Here is a 15,547-nt window from a genome sequence, read left to right on the forward strand (position 1 = left end):
AAATGATTGAATTCGTAGAGGAAGCATAAGACAGGGAGGGGAAAAAGAGGAAGTGATGAAGACCGGTGGAATCGGAGTGATTGGTCAAATGAGAGAAGGCAAAAGTAGAGCAAAAATATTTATCCAACAATGGGTTGAGTGTCTGGACTCTTAAGGATTCTACAAGCTGTGCATTGAGAATGGTAAGGAAGCTCGTCATCATGTGGTTGCACTTGTATCTGAACACATAATGCAAAAACAATACACTGTACAGAAAGGTCAGACTGCTTTTAGATATATGCTTCAAAGTTTAAACGGTTGGTTGACCCATGTGACAAACAAACGTATTTTCTCGGTAGCATGCAAATAGTTTTCTCTCCGTTGTGTTGGGGTGGATGCAGAAACCTGGACAGATAAAACTAAAACTATCAACACGCATAGAAAATATGTGTCTTTGTAATTTGGGTTCAACAAGACTTAAGCATTCATCGACAATGGACTTGAAAATATTTGCAGGGAGTAGATTATGTTTGTTGGAAATGCATAATTATATTGTGCCGTTTTCAACAGGCTGTGGGACTGCCAATGTCCACGTCCATGTGCAAATACACATCGGCACGCCAGCTCCTCTGCAGATACAGTCTCACCTATAAATATTGTATATTTTTGCATTATGGGAAAGTTAAACCTTGAACATAGCTGAATTGTGTCCCAGATTGGCTCCAGTTAAAACCTTCAATAACTAGTCATTTTCCTCTAAAAGGACACCATGAAGAAACCGAGCACAAAGGATGATAGTGGCAATAGTGTTACCGTAAGAGGCAAAAAAACTGAAAAAGCAGAGAGAGAACACGTACAGTTGGTTGCTCAGTGTTGGGCAGTAGCTATCTGCTAGCTAGCAATGAGTAGCTTTGTCTGTTCCCAGGCCCGTCAGTTGGGAATAGGACTTCTCTAAAGTAATGTAAACAGCTACTATTGCTGTTGAGTAACTGATTACATTTCTCAAGTAAGTTGCCCAACACTGGCTACTGATGAGCGGTGTCCCTTGAAACGTAAAAAACAAATGTATCCAGTCACCGAACGTCAACGTATTCCCAGTAATCAGGTTCTTTGTGTGGACAGTACTTTACCCCAGTACGGTTCAGCTCAGCTCAGTGCAGAATAAACCCCGTTCAGCTCAGGACGCAGCTGTATGAAAGGATTGTTTACGGACACTCAGATGTGAGAAACGGTAAAGGCCGGTCCATGCCGCTCGCCGGCGACAAAGAAGCAGGAGGGTTTGAGTTAGACTATTGAAGCTGACAGAGAGAGGGAGATGTGTGTGCGTGTGTGTGCGGAGTGAGCGTTTCACTGCCTGTTCATACAATATGTACTGTATGTGCTGTACTTGTAAATGGGAATCAGGCGCACAGATTTAAAAGGTTTGTTAGAAAACATTACATGGAATATTCAGTTCCAGTATTTCTGTTATTTTTTTGAATATTTAGTCTTAATATTAATTCATGTAAAAAAATAAATACAATTAGAACAAACCTAGGTTGTGTAATATATGGATAGCGTGTGTGGGGGGGAGAGTGAGTGTGTCCTTGTTTGGCTGGTGAACTCTTCATCACATGTCTGTACGCTCTTAGCTGCTCATCAGCGCTCTCACAGACCCCGTTTCTGTTGACTTATTCCTGAGTTCTGGCTGTTTGTTAAGAACATTGTGATGATATTTAATTTAAAGAGAACGAGAGGAGAATGTTTTTTTTTTTTTAATTGTCACCTTCTGCCAGCACACGTTTCTTCTTTGTTGAACTTTAAAAACGGTGCTTTGGCAGGCAGGGGGGGGGTGGGACTACTGTATGTGTGTTGTCACATGTGGATGGTGTGTGTCGTATCAGCTGAATCTGACTGGTTAAAAGGGTGGAAGGGGAGAGCAGTGGGCTTGGGCTCCATAACCCCCCCCCCCCCCCCCCAAAAAAACCACATTCCGGGCGTGAAAAGGTTCATCTGAAGAGTCTGCTGCGTAAGACCGCCCGTCGAGGTCACTGTACATGAACATACGTACGTATGCTGAATGTACTGCAAGGTGAAAGGGGGGGGCGTTGCTGTGCGGGTTTGACGTGGCTGAACCGTTGCGATGTCAGAACTTTGTTCTTCTACAACCGAATGAAGTTTAAAACAGTCAGAAAGCAATACAGCGGCAGTGTGCATGTGCGTACATTCACAATGATGCTCCAGTGTGGGCGCGTCAAAGGAAAATACCACTGTTTTGTCCACTTGTGTTCCCCTGGTCTAAAAGCTATGCCACATGGCACGGCTCTGGATGTTAGTCTGAATGTGTAATTCCAGTGCAAACTGCCAGTTATCTACAGTAAGTTATTGCTTGAGAAAATACTGCCCCAATAATGGATACCAACTCAGAACAACGACCAGGACGCTCACAATGTATGTGACAAGACGGTCAGGTCACACCACTGGCTGTAGAATGAGTGGGAGACAACACTGCTATTTCCTTTAAAATGCCCAGTTAACAGCACAAAAAAAAAAGTGATCTAACTAAACAATAATGTTTTTTTGTTTTTTTTAAACATGCTGAATTACTGTGTACTGAACTAACTGTCTAAATGAGCTGAAATAACTACTTTCTGCTACAGTTGTGTCAATATGCCCATTTTGACGAGTGTATGTGTATTTGGGTAGACGTATAGGCCGACAGGCACGAGGGCAAGGCAGGGGCTACACGGACAACAGGACGCTCTGTAACATACAGAGACACATAACCAGGTTGACATGCGTGCAGGCATGCGTGCGTACACACACACACACACACACGTCATAGGATATACACACAAAACAATCCTCTCTTCCTCAACTGAGAAAGCAGCACAGTCCTAACTAACTACTGTACAGCATGTCCAACTAGCACTGTAAAAAGCAACATTTTAACATTCATTTCAGAATTGTATTGAGTTTAATTGGTTGAAAATATCCCATCTGAACCTTCAGTGACATTACTGCATTAGAATTCCTTCTGCCATTAGCGGTCTTGTTGCCTAGCAAAGCTAGCGTGTGAGCTGGGCAACATCTGGATTAGGACAAACTTGGAACATGGTGCAGTTCTTTCATTTTACAGTGATTTCTATAAAGTAAGCACACTTGATTCAAAGTTGAAATGATGACACTGTGTCTCCACACATACAGCTAGCCCGACCGATTATAGTGCTGTTGAGTATTACGCATGTACCTTTGACTAATATGAGCGCACACAGACCGTCAAACGCTCACAGAATTGTTTGACATTTTGGGAAATACCCACCAGCGAATGGTTAGCTTAGCTCGACATACAAACTGGTACACAGGGAATCAGCTAGCTGGCTTTGTCCAAAGTTAAAGTGGCAATACACATGTTGTCTTTTGCTTTGACTTATTTAAATGTTGATTGCACAATATAATGGCTTTAAAATAATGAAACCATTGGCATTTAGATTGGTTCCCTATAAACCTTGCTTTCACTATGCATTCATTTCGGTCCTGTGTTACGTCTCCTGGTAAAATTAAAGCTCCATTTTTGGCACAAAGGAAGTGCGTCAACCATTGCGCAGTCACAACAGGAAGAGGTTAGCGCTTTGGTTTTTACAGCGGCACCAACAACAATGGTAGTTGGGAAACCTGCCTATTGCCACATTAAATTATCCATCTCTAAAGATGAAGATAGTTATAAACATGTGGTTTTATGGGGGGGGGGGTAATGTGCTGGATTATTTCTCGGCCAGGTCGAGTGACTTCCTGGAGTCTCGGCTGGTTGCCTGGCACCCAGTGATAAAAAGGTAGAGAGAAAACAAATAACGCCGGCTAAAAAGCTAATCCTCCAAAATGTTGAGCTTTTCCTTCACTCTTCGATGAGAACTTGGGGAAGTCTGTCGAGATGGTGGAACCACAGTAGGATGGAGACTTAAACACTCAACAGCACCATTGTCTGAAAGCCTGGAGGTGTAGGCCTACAGAATCTCAAGTCCATATGTATGGAGACCTTTTTACACCCGTCCCTCTCTCCTTATTCCTCTCTATAATCTTCTCCTTTTCTGACCTCCATCCGCTGGTGCAGAACCCCCAGGGATGCCATTTAGCTGACAAGTTATAAAACAATGCTTGTCATGACGAGAGTCCCATCGGCTGCACTCGGTCTCTTCGTGCCTCGCAACCCATCAAAGCTAATGAAAAATAATTCTGATGAAGTCTTCATTCACTCCACAGTTAATATTAGTTCAGCTCTCTCTCTCTCTCTCTCTCTCTCTCTCTCTCTGTCTGTGTCTCCCCTTCACTCTCTTCCCTCCCCGTGTGTGTCTCTGTATTGAAGGTATGAGTGTGTGCCAGGGTTCGGATGTGGGTGTGTGTGGTAATGGCTAACGGGTGGTACCATTATGGGTCCGGGGTGTGTTGTTCAAAGAAGGTCTGGAAGCATTAGCTTGGATAAACTTCTCCCGCTGCACACTGCAACATGAGCTGGCTTCAAGGCAGCCAGACGCTCCATCTCAGTGCAAGATTACTTTTTAATTAATTTTGATCAGGCTTTTTGAGACATCTTTTTTTGGCATCATCTCACAGGCAGTTTATATTACTTTGATGGCTTCTTGGTGAGCTTCTGTCGAAGAAACCTAAAGATGCAAATGTGAGCAGTAATTCAACATGCAGTGGGACTATTTTAACCACGTTGCCGTCTCAAGGAATCGGCCAGTGTGTAATGCACAGTGGAGGTAAGACCATCAAAACCGACCCCGTCTCCTAAAAAATGACGTTTACATGCAACTAAACTGCATTCCCAAAGGCGTTAAAGGAGGAAAATAGTATCTCCGCAAAAACAATTTTGGTTTTAAACAAATTGAAACACAAAAAAAAAAAGATTAGTTTGGTTGAGTAAAATATCGTGGTTTAATTAACTTAAATCAAGTACGTTTGTTGCGTTATTTAACTTACAGAACAAATATAAATGAATGTTGACTTTTGGTTTCCCATGTTACGGACAACAATAAGATGCCTTTGAAACATAATTGACCATGCAGTGTTGTTGTAGGGGTACGTACTTTTTAGGAGACCATGGCTGTCAACAGACTGCAATAAAGGGTATCGGTACTTCTGGTAAATTGAGCTTAACTGGCTGAAATAAAAATCCACTCAAAGGGAAACGAAGCAAATGTTGTTGCCACAAGTGACAATTAAAGCATAATCCTGAATGCTAAGATGTAATGGAGCATTAGCAGAAGATGGAACAAATTGTAAAGTAAAAACCTGAATCAGGTTTTAAATAGATGTTTAAAACCCGCTTTAAACATCTATTTAAAGCTGCTAACGTTTGCTAACATTAGCAGCCATTCATTATTGGTAAAACAAGTGTAGAGGCAACAACTGTATTGAACTGAGAAAAGGTTGGTTTGATCGCCCTTGAATTTGACTGTTAATTAGTAAGAGGTCATTTCGTCATACTTTAAGTAGACGTTAAAAACAAGATGATGTCAAAGTCTTGATTTAATACTTTAAATTACCAAATCAGTTTGAGTATTCCAAAAAAAAGAAAAGAAAGATAAACGAAACATGCATCCCATGCTTTTGACTTGATTTAACATGTCACCTATTTACAATAACCGAGACGAACACGCTGAAGATCTTTTTCCGACTGATTCAAATAAGGACGACCCCCGTGTGTGCCATTAAAGGACGGATTGTGAGAGGTATTGTGAATCTGCATGGATGTACATCCCGCTCCTTTAGCCATCTGCCCAGGTTACATTGAATGTGGATGGCTGCATGGATGTGTGTTACGCATTGACCCCTACTGTTCTGTCCTCCCTCCCACACACAATCTGTCAATCTGTCCTGCTGTCTAATACTGAAGAAACCCACCACACACACACACACACCTGAAAACATGACTAAGGTAGATTCTCCAGAGATAAAGTCCTCCGGGGGGGGGGGGGGGGTGGGGTCATGACGAAACACGTTGCAACTTCCCGTCACACAGCCGTGCAGAGCGCAGCGGAGTGGCCGAAGAGGCCTCCTGGTGCCGCCGTGACTGAACTGAATGTCTCGCTGTCAATACTCCAGCTCTCAGTCGTGTCTCTCGCTCGCTCTCCATCTCTTCTTCTCCCTCTGCGGCCTCCACAATGAAATCTCTCCGCAACTCACCAGTGGGGCGTTGACATCAAGGCCGATTGTGTTCAAGGGATAACATTGTGACATCTGCTTTACGTCTGTACAAACCGATATCTTGCCCCCCGCTGTGGTCCCGTCTTTCTCTTTTGCTCCTCCTCCTGTCCACTCTTCTGCTCTTCTTTAATTTATTGTGACTTGAGTTCTGCAGTTGTTTGGCCTCTGTCGCTGATGATAAGGTTTTCTTTTTTCTGTCTTCCTTTTTGTAAAATTGACCCTTTTTTTGTTAACTTTAGTCACTGCTAATGTAACAAAACGCACTGTGATGATTCCAGTATTAATAAAAGTTGTACTTAAACTGTGCGCTGCCGTGTGAAACGGGTCTTATTAATCAACAGGGAAACGGGGTTACGGTCCTGAGCCGGTTCAGGAGATTCTGTGCGCTGAGAGAAGGGAATGAATATGGGTCAGACTCGGTCAATTGTTGGTATGCCTTCTGACGGTCACTAGGGGTCAGAGAGGCTAACTGCTGGCAATGAACCTAAACATTAATAACATCATCATGCTATTTTACAGTGAAAGTTCTGCGTGATGAAATGTGTGTGGAAGAGATTATATATCAGCTGAACGTTCATCAGCAACAATATTAACTTAAATCAGATATCGTGAGTAAAAGAAGACATTTGTGTACACACTGTTCTTAAATGTTGTAGCAGTAAAGAAAGTGACCACCAATGCTAAAATAAACCAATAATATATTCAGATATGAATTCATTGCTTTATTTCTGACTAAATAATAACTAAGTGTCATGTCAAATGCTGTGACATATTTAGTATGAGGTGGTGTCCAGTTACCTGATCAGTCATGTAACCTATATGTCACCATAGCTACGAAAACAATATTCTCATCATATTCAAATAAAAAGTATCAATACAAAGCAAGTTCTGTATCCTTTCAACTCATTTAGCAAAATAAATGTCCACTTATTGGATTCTATCTTGATCTTTAAGGGGACTGGACACCACTGAGAAAATGTCATATGAAAATATTGACAACTTATCTTTCATAGTTGTGGGTACTGAAGCTCACGCTGGTCTGAAGGGTGCAGCGTTCTCAAAGTTAGATAGAATACATTGCATTGTATTACATGATCTAAAAAGCACATGCATCAGGATTTACCGATCCATAACACAATTTGTATGTAAGTATTGCTCAATGTCTGAATACATTCTACATTCTGACGTATTTTTTAACAAGATATGTCTTGTTCATATTTAGTTTGCAGGTGAAATAATATGAAAGAAAAGTGTTGAATAGTGGCTCCTTACCTGGAGGTCTGGGCCCCTAAATCTGAGGGGTCACAGGATGATAACCAAGATATGAAATAGGGAAATCAAACATTTTTGTCTCTCCAAATGATGCTAATTTCTCTGACTATTGTCCCATTTTTATGTTGGAATACTGAATCGATTAACCTCTTCAGGTCACTAAATACTAAACAATGTATGAAGTGAACGTGACTCTTGTTGAACTGGTCACAACATGAGACATGAGGTTGCCAGTAAACACTGCTTTGCTCTAAAGAAGGTTGGAAACCACAGCTGTGTTAAATTACATCTATACTATTGCAATACAATACAATGCTGAATCAAATGATTAAATGGCTTTATTACATTCCTTCTACAGCCAAAGTGTCTTTTTTTTGTCAGAGCATTTGATTTTTTACTGACTTTTGGGCTCTAAAGAGAATTTCAACAAATATAACAAAAAATGTTTTTGATGAGTATTACCAACCCTAGCTTTTATAGCAAAATGTAGGCATTGTAACAACAGACATCGAGTGTTGGAAAAGCCCTGTTTCATTATACAGGAAGTAACCTTCCAGAGAGTACGACAGAGTATCGGGCCACATTGAGAGGGAAAGAATTGAGATTTCAACAATAAAGTCATAATATTATGAGACTAAAATGTGAATATTACCAGAATAAAGGCCTAACCTAATGACAAAAAGGGTAAATATTACAAGAATAAAGTCATAACTTTACAAGACAAAAAGTGTTGTAATATTTTGAGTACATTTGCATGCTCTTCAAAGGGGTCTGTAGTTTTTTCAAGAAACAATGAGATTGGTTGTCAAGATTTTGGATCCACAGCTTCTCTGCCAACGTCAGGAACCCTAATACAGCAGAGACCCCGCTGCACTGAACACGGACCGTAATGTGGATGAAGGCAAATGTAAAATGGGCATGTCAGGGAAATACAGATGTTCCAGCGTAGAAATAATTCAGACCATTACGCAGGAGAAGGAAGCTTCATTTGTGGATGCAGAACGGCAAATCAAGAGATAGAGTCATTGCTGGGGGGGATGCTGCGCAAACAGAGTATCTGCACACTGTGTACACGCCGTGTAGGGGTGTGTACACAGTGTGCAGATACTCTTGTTATGGATTCAAACGTAATTCAAAAAATGAAGTTGGTGCGCTCATCTGATGTCAAAATCGAACAATAAAACAACAGTGTGACAGGCTGTTTTTTTACATTACATGTCAGTATAGGGATATTTAAAACCATGCATTTCTAGTGCAATGACAGTGCTTCTGTTGACTGCAACTACTTTATTTGGATATTTATTGTCACACACAATAAGATCAAGGCCTGCCCGTCGTTTACACTGAGGACGCCCCATTCTCACAGTATCCTCGTCACGACTCTGGAGCAGAAGAGGACAGCAGAGCGGTTTTGAAAATGTTTCCTCTGAATTGTAGAGGAGTAAAAATATATACTAGCAGAGAATGAAAATAATTAAATTCCGTACAACCTACATTTAAGTACGGTGCCTGAGTGACATTCCATTACTGCAGAAGAAATATATAAAATCTCTCATGCCGTTCATGATTCGAACATTACTCAAACACACTATTACATGAACTTAACTTGTTAAGTATACAAACACTGAACAATGAATTCAGAATGAATTCATGCATGGAATTTGCAATTGACCTTGAGAGTATCAGTCTTTGAACAGCATTGGAAATATCAAGTACGAGTCCGTAATAGCAGCAAAATGTCCTGAAAGTATTTAAAATAAATCTAATATAAGGAAGTATACAAACAATGGTCAATTTATGCAAATACTCCTGAGAAAATCATTTTCTTTCAACTGCTTTTAAAATCCCTGACCACAAATTGAATCCACTGACTACAACCATTAGCAACACAAGTTGATCGTAACTGATCAAACAGGTTCTCTGTATTTAAGATACAATATTCCATTGAATAAGAACAGCCTTTCTCAGCTTGTGTTTTATTTAATGAATGTTTCTTTGCACAGTTTGTACAAAAGTGTTAATTTTTCACCTTATTCAACATTCAGCAACGACATTTGACATCACAGTTCCTGCCGACACAATGTCCAATACCCAGATGTTCTCGAGATGGAAAGTCAGGAAAATGATCGAGGCTGTCAGACACCTGTACGTCCAATTGGCCTTCTAGTGAAATTGGTCTCAACTGTAAACTCCACTTTCACAAGACACCAGAAAATCAGAGCCAGTGTAGAACCTCAAAAACCATCCAAACATTTCTGCGCTGTTGGGAACGTAAAGGAGCGTGTTTGGGTTATCAGCATTTAAGAAACTGAATTCTTGACATCAATAGAATTATTAATGTATGTAACAATTATTAATGATTATTAATAACAACGGGGCACCACCCTGCGAACAGGGACCAATAACCAAACGATAAAACTAAGTCTCATAATTAGTGGTCACTCATAATGTCAATAGTCTGCGTATGACTATACATTCAGTGACAGTGAAGGTTTTTAAGTTCGAGCACAGGCTACTACATACAGGTTTATCAAATACATATGCACAAGTAATCACAGACGACTGCTCCTTAAAGTATAACAGAGTTTATTAAATCAAAATAATAAATGATCAAATCAATTAATATTGCAACCAACAAACGTTATCATACAATTATATATGCCTAAACTAAAGAATGAATAAAATGGATGAGGGTGTATGTCTGTGTGTGTGTGTGTGTGTATGTGTGTGTGTGTAAAGAAAGGTGAGTCTTAAAGCTACAGCTAAAGACTACAAAGATGGCGGCGTCGAGTGACGCGGACCAAAAGGGGAGGGACCTTAAGATACTACAGCTAAACTACCACCAGATGGCGGAGTCGAGTGACTCGGACCAAGTGGCGGTGAGACTGCTGTATGTAATCACGTGTGTTCTGGGCAGCACGTGTGTGTGTGTGAGGCCATCGATTGAACGGGGTTTCCCCAGGGGCAGAGATAGGAGCTGTGTGTGCGTGTTACGTGAGAGGAGGAAGAAAAGGAAAAAGGAGCGAGAACTCGACGTGAATCACACTTCGGCGTGCGATGTTGTAGGGAGCCTGAGTTTGCTGGTTCTATCACGCATAAGTATACCGCTGTCATCTTTGAACTGCCGGTAATTTATGCCGTGATAAGCCACGCACCTCAGCTCACTCACAGAGTCGAGTTAATGAAGAGAGAACTCCCACACGGAGTGGGAGACACTGAATGAAAATAATCCCCAAATAAACAGTCATAGCAGTTAATACACAAATACAGTGGAGCTGCTGTGGTCCGTAATGATTGCGTAAATACCTCCGTATAATGCGACAGTGTCTTAACACAAACAGAATACGGGAATGTACCCTAGAGCGGATCTTCTGATCCGCGAGGTGTTGCGCAATACCTCGATATCACGCGACAGTAACTTAAACACACAAAAACACGGGAATATCAACATATAAATGAATGGCTGAATTAAATTTAAGTTAATTTAAGCTAAGCTACGCCCAGATACCATGAACCTCACCTGTCGATGCTTCGTTGAAGTGTTCGTGGGGAGGTTGTCCTTTTTCCTCGTCAGGAAGGGGGGCAGGGGGAGCTTGCAGCGCGGCCTTGCAGCGGGTGCTGTGTCTCGCACGGCTTTTGCTGGTGCGGCTTCGGTCCGTTGGCGTGGCTCTGGAGCAAACGCAGATGTGATCTCTCCTCGCTGCAGGGAGGAGGATCGTTTAACTTCGGCTAAGACGGCGTGGTCCGTCCGTCTTTCCGGTAATCGTCGGAGAAGGAGGGAGGCTTAGTCGTGCTCCTTCGCCGGGTTGTGTGCACAAAAAGAAAAAGAAGCGGAGACGGGTCGTGGGAGGGATTCGTCTCGGCGGGGTAAAGGGGCCTTAACTCAGAAAAAGAAAACACGGCTGTTTCGACCAGCGAAATGGCTTGTGACCTGTCAGGGTTTGAGGAGGGGAGAAGGCGGTTGCTTCCTCGTGGCCTGCGTGGCCAGCGTCGCGCTGGAGGTAGGAGGCTGGTGTGTCTTCATATGTCCAAGGACGGGTCCCAGGGCGAAGAGAGCGTTGTGTGCTCCCTGTTTGACGGAGTTCGAATGGAAAAAGCAATGAGGTGTGATCTGCAGGCAGTTTTGTTGGACAGTGGTTGGACCACAGGGGTCCTGGGGTCTCTTGGCCTTCGGCCAATGAGATTGCAGCGGTGCATTCAGGTGACTTCAGGAACCATAGTTTTTGTGGGGGGGGGAAATTCACACCTTCAGAGGAGGTTTGCTCTCATCAAACTGCAAATCAGGAAGAAACCTTTGCTTGAAAAAGGGAAGGCCTGATTCTCTTTGTCCACAGCACATGTTGAAGCCATATGGTCAGACCCCAACAGCGCTAAGTTCCCCAATGTATCTTGGTGCCGTGTCTGCTTCCTTCCATGGCATCCTTGTAGGTACCTTTCACATCTTTGGTGTTGGTCAGAGGTCACTGTAGATCTCAGTCAGTTCCCTGGAGTTGAGATCCATCTGTGGCTGCTTTAATGACAAGCATTGTTTTTTCCGTCATATTGTGTCATATTTCATCATATTTCATCCAAGATTTCTGGCAGAGAAGCTGCAGTGATCATCTTCCTACATTCATAGTTGTTAAGCACTTCTATCATCAACATCAACAGAAGAAAAAACATCTAAAACATGCCTGAGGAAAAGCCTGGCCTCGGCAGCTCACAAACTTAAGAAAGCTTGTCTTCAGGTCACTGTGCACTGAAGAGGTGGCTGGCTGGCTTGATTAGCAAATTCTTGAAATCCTTTCAGAAGATTTCTCCCAATTGATTTCCATGTGGCAGCAGAGAAATCGTGCCTGAGAAAAAGCATTTTGAAAGTTTCACAGAGGGTGCATTGCTAGTACAACTCTGCCCAGCTACTGTAGACATCTCTGACTACCAGACTCGCTACCCTTCATGATGGCACTGGTGAAAACTACTCATGACTCTAATTGCATCAGACAAAGGACTTGTCTCGTTGGACTTTAGGGCTGCGTTCGACACCATCGACCATCACATGCTATTACAGAGACGAGAACAGTTGATTGGCATTAAAGGAAGTGTACTAAGCTGGTTTAAGTCCTATTTATCAGATCATGGTCACAGAGTGACCATGAATTGTATTCACCTTAGATATGCTTCCATTAGGCAGAAAATACTCCATCAACTTTCACTGTTGTGCAGATGATACTCGATCAGTCGATCAAGCCAGACAAAACCAACCACTTTGCTAAGCTTTAAGCAGCCTTAAGGACATAAATACCTGGATGACCTGCAACTTGATGATGTTAAACTCTGATGTCTGATGACAAAGGTATTCTACTACACCTCAGAAATCAGTTATCTGATGATATAGTTTCTCTAGATGGCATTGCCCTGGGATCCAGCACCACCATAAAGAATCTTTGATCAGGATCAGTCTTTGATCAGGATATGTCCTTTAACACCTAGCTAAAACAAATTTCAAGGAGTGCCCTTTTTTATCTACGTAACATTGCAAAAATCAGGCATATTACCCCACTAGAGAGCTGCGCTCCCTAAATTCAGCGTTATTTGTGGTTCCAGAGTCTCAAAAAGCAAGATGGGAGCCAGAGGCTTCAGTTATCAAGCTCATCTTCTGTGGAGCCAGCTTCCAGTTTCAGTCCAACTATCACAGCCTTTAATCTCAAAATATTAGATTCTTTCTCAATGTGGCCCTATACTCTATCGTAATCCAGAGACTGATTAGGATGACTAGAGCAGAGACGGTAAAACAGGTCGTGTCCACACCTCAGTGGACATTACAGTTTCCCTAAGTGGATGCTTAGTGTCCTGTCTCCAGGTCATTTCCCATGACGGAGAGTTGTAGAGTACTCAGAGAGAAGGAAATGAGGAAACGTTTTATGTTCTATTGTGTGCTGCTAGGGGGTGCCCAAGACCTTTAACTTGCACATGCAGAAGCCACTCTGAGGCAAACGGCGCAATGGCAGTACACACACTGCTTCTCTACAGGCCATTTCAATGCAGATATGACAGAGAAGCAGCCAAGATATGTTTACTTTTATTCGTGAGCTTATACAGTATGAAGATGGGTAAAAGTATTTATTTTAAAGCATCAAACCAAGAAAAAGGTCAAAGCCATCATCTGCTGAGAATCAGTGAATAGCCTCTTGGTTAACTGAAGCACATCTTGTCAGCCCGCCTTGATTAAACCACACTGACAGAGCAAGGACAGACATCTTTTACTTACCCCCACTTACACCTACTCCCACTTTACCAGCACCGAATCACACAAAGGAACTTTAATTAAGAATATGTGGGCCAAAATTGATCTGAGGGAGGCACACTTCATTCAAACTTGCAGCAGCTTGAGACTGTAAACCTGATGTACTCTCTTTTGTGTGTGGGTGTGTGTGTGTGTGGGTGCGAGTGCTCGGCTGAAACGATAGAGAAGTGAGTGGGAGTGCATCTCTGCCTCTCTGTCCTTCTCATGTTGGTTCTCTAATTAAGTGCTACAATGGTGTGGCTCAGCATTAGTGCAATGAGTAGCAGGCTGCTGGATGACACATTGAAAATAATCACTTGAAGTGCAGCACGCAGACAAAGTAGCATATGAAGTTCCCCAAGGTCTAAACCCTGGGCCCCTTTTTAGTCAACCTCTACACTCTCTCCTGGGTACAAGTTTTGCAAAGAAACACAGTTGAATGACACGTTGATTACACTTAAATACATACAAAAAATATAATTAACAAACCTTTAAGGATATAAACTAACACTGAGTATGTGTGAACATGATGCCATATTATCATAAAAAAAAACACTGTTACTGTATTTCTTCATTACATGACCGCTGCACAGTAGCTTATTATTGGGAATAAGGTTCAGTGTTTATGTGACTGATGATATTATGTTATCTGAGGGCAAAAATCCACCAAATATGAACTCTCATTTAATTAACTATGTTTTATGATGAGTGTTTACTGGCAGCTGCTGTAGTGAGTGTGTCCTTGTGTTTTAATTTGTCTTTTGACAGCCAACACCAGCAGTCATACAAATTGTTACCTGATCTGTTATAATCCTGAAAGCAATCATTTATCCTTTCATTTGAGAAAATGTCTGTTCAGTCGCTGTCTATCAATAAATGAGGGAACACAAGACCTTGCATTTGCAGTATTGCAAAGTGTCTGGCTGTGGTATCATTCCCGGGAAAAAGCAGATCCATAGTTAGTGACACGCTTTCCATCAACCAGCAGTAGTTGTTCCACCAGAGAGGAAAGGCGGAGCCACAGACCTGAGGGAGTAAATCAAGTGAGAAGTAGAGTCATTTTCTCATAGACTTCTATACATTATTACATTAGTCATTTAGCAGACGCTTTTATCCAAAGCGACTTACAATTCAGATTCAATCCCATTTCTACACCGTAGGCAGAGCTACAGGAGCAATTTTTGGGGTTAAGTGTCTCGCTCAAGGACACATTGACGTGCCATTAGCGTAGCCAGAACCGGGGATCGAACCACCGATCCTCTGATTGAAGGACGGCCCTGCTATCCACTTAGCCACAGTCGCCTTCAATCAGAGGAGTCGCCCCCTGGTGGCCAGTAGAAAGACGGCAGGTTTAAGGCACTTCCACATTGGCCTCACTTTTCAGAACCAGAGGTTGCCACCTGGTTACGAGTCAACGTTACTAAAGCCAAACAACCAAAGAAAACAGCGATAACTACAAACCATGAAACTCCAAAAACAAGTGAAAATTAAATTCCAACTACCGACTGATTGACTTCACACACATCTTCGAACTTCCTCGAAGTACTCTCAGCATTTCGGATATATGTTCACCTATATCGAGCTCTGGGTGTCCACAGACAACTACAATATGTTTTCCTACATTTCTGATTCAACAACATGTTGAGGTTAGTGGCAACAAGAAGAAAATCTCACCGCTGATCGGCATTAAACGACACACAAAATTAAACTCACGCAACTTTGCGAATGAGACAAATTTCGCATATTTGCCTCATGGCCCCGAACCAATTAGCTTTCATTCACTCGTGTTCGCATTGACTTTGTATGTAAAAGTTGACTTCGCGTTTGGTGTCAACACATCATTAGCAA

The sequence above is a fragment of the Melanostigma gelatinosum genome (genome assembly GCF_949748355.1).
Source record: "Melanostigma gelatinosum genome assembly, chromosome: 2".
In the NCBI taxonomy this organism is placed as follows: Eukaryota; Metazoa; Chordata; class Actinopteri; order Perciformes; family Zoarcidae; genus Melanostigma; species Melanostigma gelatinosum.